The sequence below is a fragment of the Heterodontus francisci genome, chromosome 32 (assembly GCF_036365525.1).
Source record: "Heterodontus francisci isolate sHetFra1 chromosome 32, sHetFra1.hap1, whole genome shotgun sequence".
Lineage (NCBI taxonomy): Eukaryota > Metazoa > Chordata > Chondrichthyes > Heterodontiformes > Heterodontidae > Heterodontus > Heterodontus francisci.
The window spans coordinates 49,442,415-49,451,356 of record NC_090402.1 but is presented as its reverse complement, the minus strand read 5'-3'; the positions used below and the strand labels follow the sequence as shown (position 1 = coordinate 49,451,356).

The 8,942-nt window shown below is 47.6% G+C and overlaps 1 protein-coding gene across 1 annotated transcript in view; it reads left to right on the top strand.

Annotated features, from left to right (window-relative positions):
- The first annotated feature begins 670 nt into the window (after nucleotides 1-670).
- Nucleotides 671-8,942, top strand: part of glipr2 (GLI pathogenesis-related 2) — a 94,637-nt gene continuing 86,365 nt past the window's right edge. Inside the window, exons 1-2 of the mRNA XM_068012779.1 lie at nucleotides 671-716; nucleotides 1,102-1,326. The gene's annotated coding sequence lies outside the window, so the exon portion shown is untranslated. The remainder of the gene's footprint in view (nucleotides 717-1,101; nucleotides 1,327-8,942) is intronic.

Below are 8,942 nucleotides of genomic sequence, written 5' to 3'. Positions count from 1 at the left end.
AGGAGAGCATTGGAACAACAACAACAACTTGCATTTATACAGTGTATTTAATGTAGTCAGCCCACTCAGGTGGATGTAAAAGATTGCGTGGCACTATTTCAGGGAAAGTGCTTTAGCGCCAATGAAGTATTTTGAAGAGTAGTCACTGTTGTAACTTAGGGAAATGTGGCAGCTAATTTCCAAACAGCAAGCACTCACAAACAGTTATGAAATGAATGACCAGATAGTCAGTTTTATTTTATGTCATGTTGGTTGAGGCATAAATATTGGCCAGGACAACTAGGGTTGAATTCCCTGCTCTTCTTTGAAATAGTGGCCGAAGGATCTTTTATGTGCACCTGAGAGGGGACTTGGTTTAACAACTCATCTGAAAAATAGATTCCTAAAAACATTTGGGAAATAACCTGAAATGAAGATTTGAGGAATGGACCCCCAGCATGTCAGGGAAGATCTGCGAATATTTTGTAAAGGCTCGTGCAACGTGAAAACCTGTCATGGCAACATGCACTTCAAAGATCAGCAGCAGAAGGAAAGTGTTGTCACAAGACAGTCAATTAGCAGCAACTGCTAGTCAGTAGATAACTGAACATGTGACTTATGCAGTTGCTTCATGTCCCTATCACTGAGTGTCAGTGTGCAATATCTTAATTGGACTGGACCCTTGGGTGCGGGAACATTCACAGGACTTGGTAAATGTGATGCTAAGCTGATAGAAGGTGAGGGACAACAACAACTTGTATTTAAATAGTACCTTTAACATAGGAATACGTCCCAAGCTGCTTTACAGGACCATTAACAAACAAAATATGACACTGAGCCACATTAGGAGATATTAGGAGAGGTGACAAAAAGCTTGTTCAAAGTGGTAGGTTTTAAGGAGTGTCTTATAGAAGGAAAGAGAGTTAAAGAGGTGGAGACGTTTGGGGAGGGAATTTCAGAGGTTAGACGACTGAAGGTCTGCGCTGTACTGATGGGACGCCAGACATGCCCACATTCCCCAGAGAGAGAGAGAGACATTGCACTGCCTCAGAATGAGCTCCCTCACTGTACGGGCCCTCCTGTTCCCAGTCATGGTACATCACTGAGATCTCTTTCTTTCAGGTGAAGGTTCTGGCAGTTTTGCTGTGCAGTTGCTGAAATTTCTAACTGGATCTCAGACGAAGCATGGAGCAAAACCATTAACCCTGAACCCAATAATCAGTGAGAAGGCTAAGAAGTGGGTGGATCATCCAGTATACTCCAGGACATTGCAACGCAGCGACTCACTGTATGGGGAGAATATCTGGTGTCAGCAAGGCCCTGGTCCTGGCAGTCTGTCAGTCACAGGTATGTCACATCACTGCCTGACACATCAGTCAGAAAGCTTGTCTGTTGATTAACTGACCACTTTCTCTCTGTTTCTTTGGAGTACTGTTCCAAAGTCATGGATTTCCATTACTGTATCCATGTGGTGATTCTTCAAGTGTGAGGTTAGACAATGCATATTAGCAGACTATTTGAACAGAGAAGGCATCATAGTTATGTACAATCCTGTTCTTCCCCAATTACTTGTCACTAAGGTTGATCAAATATTCAACTGCCTCTCCTGTTTCCCCCCTTTCTCCCTTGCCCACAAGCCCCCTCCCTAATCCCTGAACCTACATCTCTCTCTAGGTTCTCTCCCATCACCCCTCATGCCTTCTCAGAGCCCAACCCTCCCCAGTGCGCCTGGCATTTCCTGGTATACACCCATCAGCCTTCTTTTCAGTAGGCTGGGCGCCCAAAGCCAGCACCTGTGCAGCAGAGCTAGTCTGTGATCTCACCCTCTGCAGAGCTGGCACCTGTAGCATCCTATCCCCCTTTCCCAGGTCCTACGCACTTGTGCCTGGTGAATCACCAACTGGTAGCGCTGGTTGCTTCCTGAATGGTGGTAATCAGCAGGCAGCACGAACGTGACGTGTTATCTGGGACAACATTACCAGCAGTGAGCAGTGCAGGCCCTGCCCACTTGCGTGTCCGTTTTTATGGAAACAAATCTATAGAGCTGATATCTGGTCATGCAATCTGACAGCAAGAATCTTTGCACCATTGATTCTTATCGTGCAAAGAAGTGGAGGTGTGGTTAGAGGCCTCGGAAACTTGTGAGCAAAAGGGTAAGTTGGTAAATGATAAACTAAAAGCAAAAGAAGTATCTGCGGAGAGAGAACAGACAAGTTAGCACTTTCAGCTTCAGCTGAAAGGTCTACACCTAAAATGCTAACTGATCCATTCCCTGCACAGATGCTGAGAGTTTCCAGAATTTTCTGTATTTGTTTTTCTGAAATGCCTCCTGGAATGGGAAGCGCCAGAGCCCAAAGTGAGACTTGCATTGCTCAAAGGATTGGCCAGATCTGATTGGCCACATGTTTCATCCTGTAATATCTGACCTCCAACTGCCTCACCCCGTCAAACAGCCACTTTCCTCTATCACAATAAACAAAAATGCTAAAAAAGTTGAAAAAGATATATATTTCAAAGTTAACGTCACAATGATTTTTCTCCCGTGTTTACTTGCAGCAGTGTCCAGGGTAACCTTTAATTCCTGCACAGTCCAGGGCAATCCTGTAGGCTTGGTAACTTGAATTGCTCTGTCCCTCCCATGTCAATCCCATGTTGTCCCTTTCTGATGTACCATTGACTCTTTCTGCTTGGTTTTTGTCTGTGCTCGCTCCTTGCTATCACTTTTTCTCTCTCTCTCTCTTCTCTCTCTGTCTGAAGATATGGCTCATTACAATCAGTCTTTGACTTATTAAGACCATAATATCCTCCTTCTGAATGTTATAGGCATTATATGTTCATAGTTGTATGTACTGTTGTGCTTTGGTAACATCTGCACATTCCAACAAATGTGATCATTTTGTTGAAGCATATGAATTATGTGTTCTCAGAGGTGAGGTACATAACTGCTGGAAATTTCACACACCTACTACCCACACACTCAACAACAGCATACATTTATATAGCACCTTTAATCTTGTAAACCGTACCAAGGCGCTTCACAGGAGCCATAAACAGACAAGGTATGGCACTAAGCCACATAGGGAGGCATTAGGACAACTGACCAAAGCTTGGTCAAACAGTAAGAGTAATTTAGTGAGAGAACTGCCAGACATCAGCAGAAGAGGGGGAGAAGGTACCAGGACTGTGGGGACATGTTGCCAGGGTCACATAGGGGCAGCGGCACTTGATCTGAGGAAAGGACCAGATACAGGTTTGCTGGGACGGGTACTCTCTGGATAGAAGTCCTAGTAATGAGAAAGAGGCCACCTGCCATGAGCCTCATCCACCCAGGTTTTGGGGGCCCGTGAAAAGTGACAGCACTGAGGACATGTGTCGGATCTTCCAGTCTGCAGCACATCAAGGAGGTGGCCAATGCCACGTTCAAGAGGGCCGGTGACTATGTGCGCTACCACACCAATCCAGAAAGTCAGGCCAAGAGATACATTGGCTTTGGGGCCATCACTGGATTCCCCCACTACAAGGTTTCATCCACTGCACTCATGTAGCCATCAAACCTCCCACGGACCAGCCAGTGGTCTTCATCAACAGGTTTGAATTCCATCAATGTCCAACTGATCTGTGACCACCAAATGAGGATCCTTCAGGTGTGCACAGTTCCCGGGAAGCAGCCACAACAGCTACATACTTCAGAAGTTCCAGGTGCTGCAGATTTTCTGGCACCTCCTTCATTGTCGATACTTGAAGGCAAAGGTTACCCACTAAAGACATGACGGCTCAGCCTGAGGAACCCACACATGGATGCAGATGAGAGGTATAACACCTGCCACAATAAAGCAGGTCATTCGGCTTCTGAAGATGCAATTCAGATGCTTAGACCAATCCAGTCAAGCCGTCAGTATGATCCATCTTGCATATCATGGTGGTCTGCTGTGCATTGCACAACCTAGCACTGCAGAGGGGGAGGCATTGAATAATAAGGATCTCGTGGATCATGATGCCTCCTCCAATGATGAGGATGTGGAGGAGCCAGTTGACCAAGTGATGCAAGTTGAGGGTGCCCTTGGACCACAGGCAAGGATGCAATGAGGTATGTGCAAGGGAGGGTCAGAATGTCTTAATACAGAGCCATTTCCTGTGACCATTTTGCCCTCTCAGAAAGATCCCAATAAAGCCTTACCTTTAATCAGTCCTGCTGTCACCCCCTTCATTTTGCACTTCATAGCCCAGCGCCCAGGTGCACAGTGCACAATGCCAAAGCTGAGGAGCTGAATAGACAAGCCTTCGTCCATTTCTTCAAACCCATTGAGGGAGCAAGACTGTAGATGAGATCTCACAGGGCAGCAAGAATTAGAATGAGAAGCAGCAACAGTGAATGAAAGATTTATTGAGCCACACAACAGAAATAAGCCTTAAACGTCTACATATTGTAATCATCTGTGAACCCCAAGTGCAGCTAGGTACACTTCTTAACTCTCTTATGAATGTTCCTATGAGGTGCTCCTACTGCGCTTGAAGCTGAGGTGGACGCAGGTGCTGCCCCATTGCTTGGGATGACCTTCACAGCCTCTGGCTGCCTGAAGTGCAGTACCCTCCTCTATCGTCCCCGCTACTTGAGGCAATAGTGTCACTACAGAGAGGCTGAGGAGCTGCTGTCCAACCAGAAGCACCCTGAGAGGAGGCTCCAGAAGCAGAAGGCTCCTCCTCCCTTGCAAGGCACACTTGTATCTCCCTGCTTACCTAAGAAGGACGAGGACCTGATGGGGAATCCAGGTGCCTCATCCCCTCCAGTCTTGCCACTGCTCAATTGAGCTCATGGACAAGGCAATGGCATGCAGGTCTGTGCACAGAGTCTCCAAGAGGGTCGCTAGGCTCTCCATGGAGGAAGTCATGTGCACACACACCAGAGACATGGCAGCAATCATGGCCTGGTTGGACTCCTCCATCATCCGTGCATGGGTGCGCATAGCCTCTGGCAGCTCTACCAGATGTTCCTTCGCCTCTTGCTTTAGCTGCAGAAATTGCCATGTTGCAGGCAACTTCAAAGGCACATCATCAGCATGGGCCTGGCCTCCCACAACCCTCCGACTGTCAGTGGCCTTGGCTGTCACAGCCTCTGTCAGCTGCTCAGGCGCATCTGTGATGTGCTCACCATCCTGAATCTAATCGAAGACGCATACCCACTGTGAGAGTATCTCCGTTGTTGGAAGGAACAGGGGAATGATGTGACGTTGCACTCTCTGAGGATCCCTCCTCCTCAGAGGCGGCTGGCTGGGCCCCGGTTTCTCGAGCTTCGCCTGCCTGACCTTGACCCCAACCTGCATGAGAGAACAGAAACAATTAATGGTTAAGGGCTTCCCATTGCCTATCCCAACTGTGCTTATTGTGGAACTTCATCTGTCCAGCGGTTGTCACATGAGCAGTAAGCTTTTGTGCAACTGCACTCGTTCTCTCACCCTCTTGGGTTGGCACCTATTTCGCCATAAGCAATTGCATGGCTGCTCTAGTGCCCTGCCAACTCCAAGGCCTCCTTCGCCATGGGGTGAGGATGTGGAGGTATGGCACCCCTCCGCTAGCCCTCTCTCTGTTGTGGTGTGCTGTCTTCTCCTTGCAGTCACAAGAAGGAAGACTGTCAGTTTCTCCACAGAGACAAGCACACCACCTATTCTGCTGGTAGCACAGCAGTCCATGATGGGGGCACACAGGTGCAACCTGCATACAGCCACACTCAAGGGACCTTGTGGAGGGTCAGGGAAGACAGATAGGTGCCTCTCATTGAGGTGCAGTTATGCCTCTCACAGGATACGCTGCTGCCTGATCCCCTTGTCACCAATTGTGTGGTCACTCCCTCTCCACCAAGCACACCTTCTCGCATTGCCACATGCAAGCCCCAAAGGAATAGAGGTATGGAGTACTCAAATTGGCAGATCGAATGAGGTCATCGACGTGCTGTGGCAATGGATCCAGGTTCGGGGAATAACCCCACAGCTGCTGACCTCCTCTGCGATCTCCGTCCAGGCTTGTTTGGTCAGCCAGGGCCCTCTCCTCCTCTCGTCCCTTGCGAAGAGGTCTTTCCGTCTTGCCCTTGCAGCATGGAGGAGAACCTGCAGGGATGCATTCCTGAACTGTTTAGCCATCCAGTGTCTTCCTTTTGCCATTTTTGCTGTAGCCTTTCAGTCAGCTCCTTGGTTGGTTGAAAGCTGCAGTGAGGCAGCAGCAGTAGCAGGATGGTTCAAGGCTGCAGTCAAGGGAAGGAGCAATATCAGGATGGGTCCAGTTACAATCAAGGGAAGGAGCAATATCAGGATGGGTCAAGTTACAATCAAGGAAAGGAGCAATATCAGGATGGGTCAAGGCTGCAATCAAGGGAAGGAGCAATATCAGGATGGTTCAAGTTACAATCAAGGGAAGGAGCAATATCAGGATGGGTCAAGGCTGCAATCAAGGGAAGGAGCAATATCAGGATGGGTCAAGGCTGCAATCAAGGGAAGGAGCAATATCAGGATGGTTCAAGTAACAATCAAGGGAAGCAGCAATATCAGGATGGGTCAAGACTATAATCAAGGGAAGGAGCAATATCAGGATGGTTCAAGTTACAATCAAGAGAAGGAGCAATATCAGGATAGGTCAAGGCTGCAATCAAGGGAAGGAGCAATATCAGGATGGTTCAATGCTACTATCAAGGGAAGGAGCAATATCAGGATGGGTCAAGTTACAATCAAGGGAAGGAGCAATATCAGGATGGGTCAAGGCTGCAATCAAGGGAAGGAGAAATATCAGGATGGTTCAAGTTACAATCAAGGGAAGGAGCAATATCAGGATGGGTCAAGGCTGCAATCAAGGGAAGGAGCAATATCAGGATGGTTCAAGTAACAATCAAGGGAAGCAGCAATATCAGGATGGGTCAAGACTATAATCAAGGGAAGGAGCAATATCAGGATGGTTCAAGTTACAATCAAGGGAAGCAGCAATATAGGATGGGTCAAGTTACAATTAAGGGAAGGAGCAATATCAGGATGGTTCAAGGCTACAATCAAGCGAAGGAACAATATCAGGATGGTTCAAGTGACAATCAAGGGAAGCAGCAATATAGGATGGGTCAAGTTACAATTAAGGGAAGGAGCAATATCAGGATGGTTCAAGGCTACAATCAAGGGAAGGAGCAATATCAGGATGGGTCAACAAAAACAAGAACAAAGAACAAAGAACAGTACAGCACAGGAACAGGCCATTCGGCCCTCCAAGCCTGCGCCGATCTTGATGCCTGCCTAAACTAACACCTTCTGCACTTCCGGTGTCCGTATCCCTCTATTCTCATCCTGTTCATGTATTTGTCAAGATGCCTCTTAAACGTCGCTATCGTACCTGCTTCCACCACCTCCCCCGGCAACAAGTTCCAGGCACTCACCATCCTCTGTGTAAAGAACTTGCCTCGCACATCCCCTCTAAACTTTGCCCCTCTCACCTTAAACCTATGTCCCCCAGTAACTGACTCTTCCACCCTGGGAAAAAGCTTCTGACTATCCACTCTGTCCATGCCGCTCATTACTTTGTAAACCTCTATCATGTCGCCCCTCCACCGCCGTCGTTCCAGTGAAAACAATCCGAGTTTATCCAACCTCTCCTCATAGCTAATGCCCTCCAGACCAGGCAACATCCTGGTAAACCTCTTCTGTACCCTCTCCAAAGCCTCCACGTCCTTCTGGTAGTGTGGCGACCAGAATTGCACGCAATATTCTAAGTGTGGCCTAACTAAAGTTCTGTACAGCTGCGGCATGACTTGCCTATTTTTATACTCTATGCCCCGACCGATGAAGGCAAGCATGCCGTATGCCTTCTTGACTACCTTATCCACCTGCGTTGCCACTTTCAGTGACCTGTGGATCTGTACGCCCAGACCTCTCTGCCTGTCAATACTCCTAAGGGTTCTGCCATTTACTGTATACTTCCCACCTGCATTAGACCTTCCAAAATGCATTACCTCACATTTGTCTGGATTAAACTCCATCTGCCATTTCTCCGCCCAAGTCTCCAACCGATCCATATCCTGCTGTATCCTCTGAGAATCCTCATCTCTGTCCGCAACTCCACCAACCTTTGTGTCGTCCGCAAACTTACTAATCAGACCAGCTACATTTTCCTCCAAATCATTTATATATACTACAAACAGCAAAGGTCCCAGCACTGATCCCTGCGGAACACCACTAGTCACATCTCTCCATTCAGAAAAGCACCCTTCCACTGCTACCCTCTGTCTTCTATGACCGAGCAAGTTCTGTATCCATCTTGCCAGCTTCCCTCTGATCCCATGTGACTTCACCTTTTGTATCAGTCTGCCATGAGGGACCTTGTCAAAGGCTTTACTGAAGTCCATATAGATAACATCCACTGCCCTTCCTTCATCAATCATCTTTGTCACTTCCTCAAAAAACTCAATCAAATTAGTGAGACATGACCTCCCCTTCACAAAACCATGCTGCCTCTCGCTAATAAGTTCATTTGTTTCCAAATGGGAGTAAATCCTGTCCCGAAGAATCCTCTCTAATAATTTCCCTACCACTGACATAAGGCTCACCGGCCTATAATTTCCTGGATTAACCTTGCTACCCTTCTTAAACAAAGGAACAACATTGGCTATTCTCCAGTCCTCTGGGACCTCACCTGTAGCCAATGAGGATGCAAAGATTTCTGTCAAGGCCCCAGCAATTTCTTCCCTTGCCTCCCTTAGTATTCTGGGGTAGATCCCATCAGGCCCTGGGGACATATCTACCTTAATGCTTTGCAAGACACCCAACACCACCTCCTTTTTGATAATGAGATGACTAAGACTATCTACACTCCCTTCCCTAGGCTCATCATCCACCAAGTCCTTCTCCTTGGTGAATACTGATGCAAAGTACTCATTTAGTACCTCGCCCATTTCCTCTGGCTCCACACATAGATTCCCTTCTCTGTCCTTGAGTGGG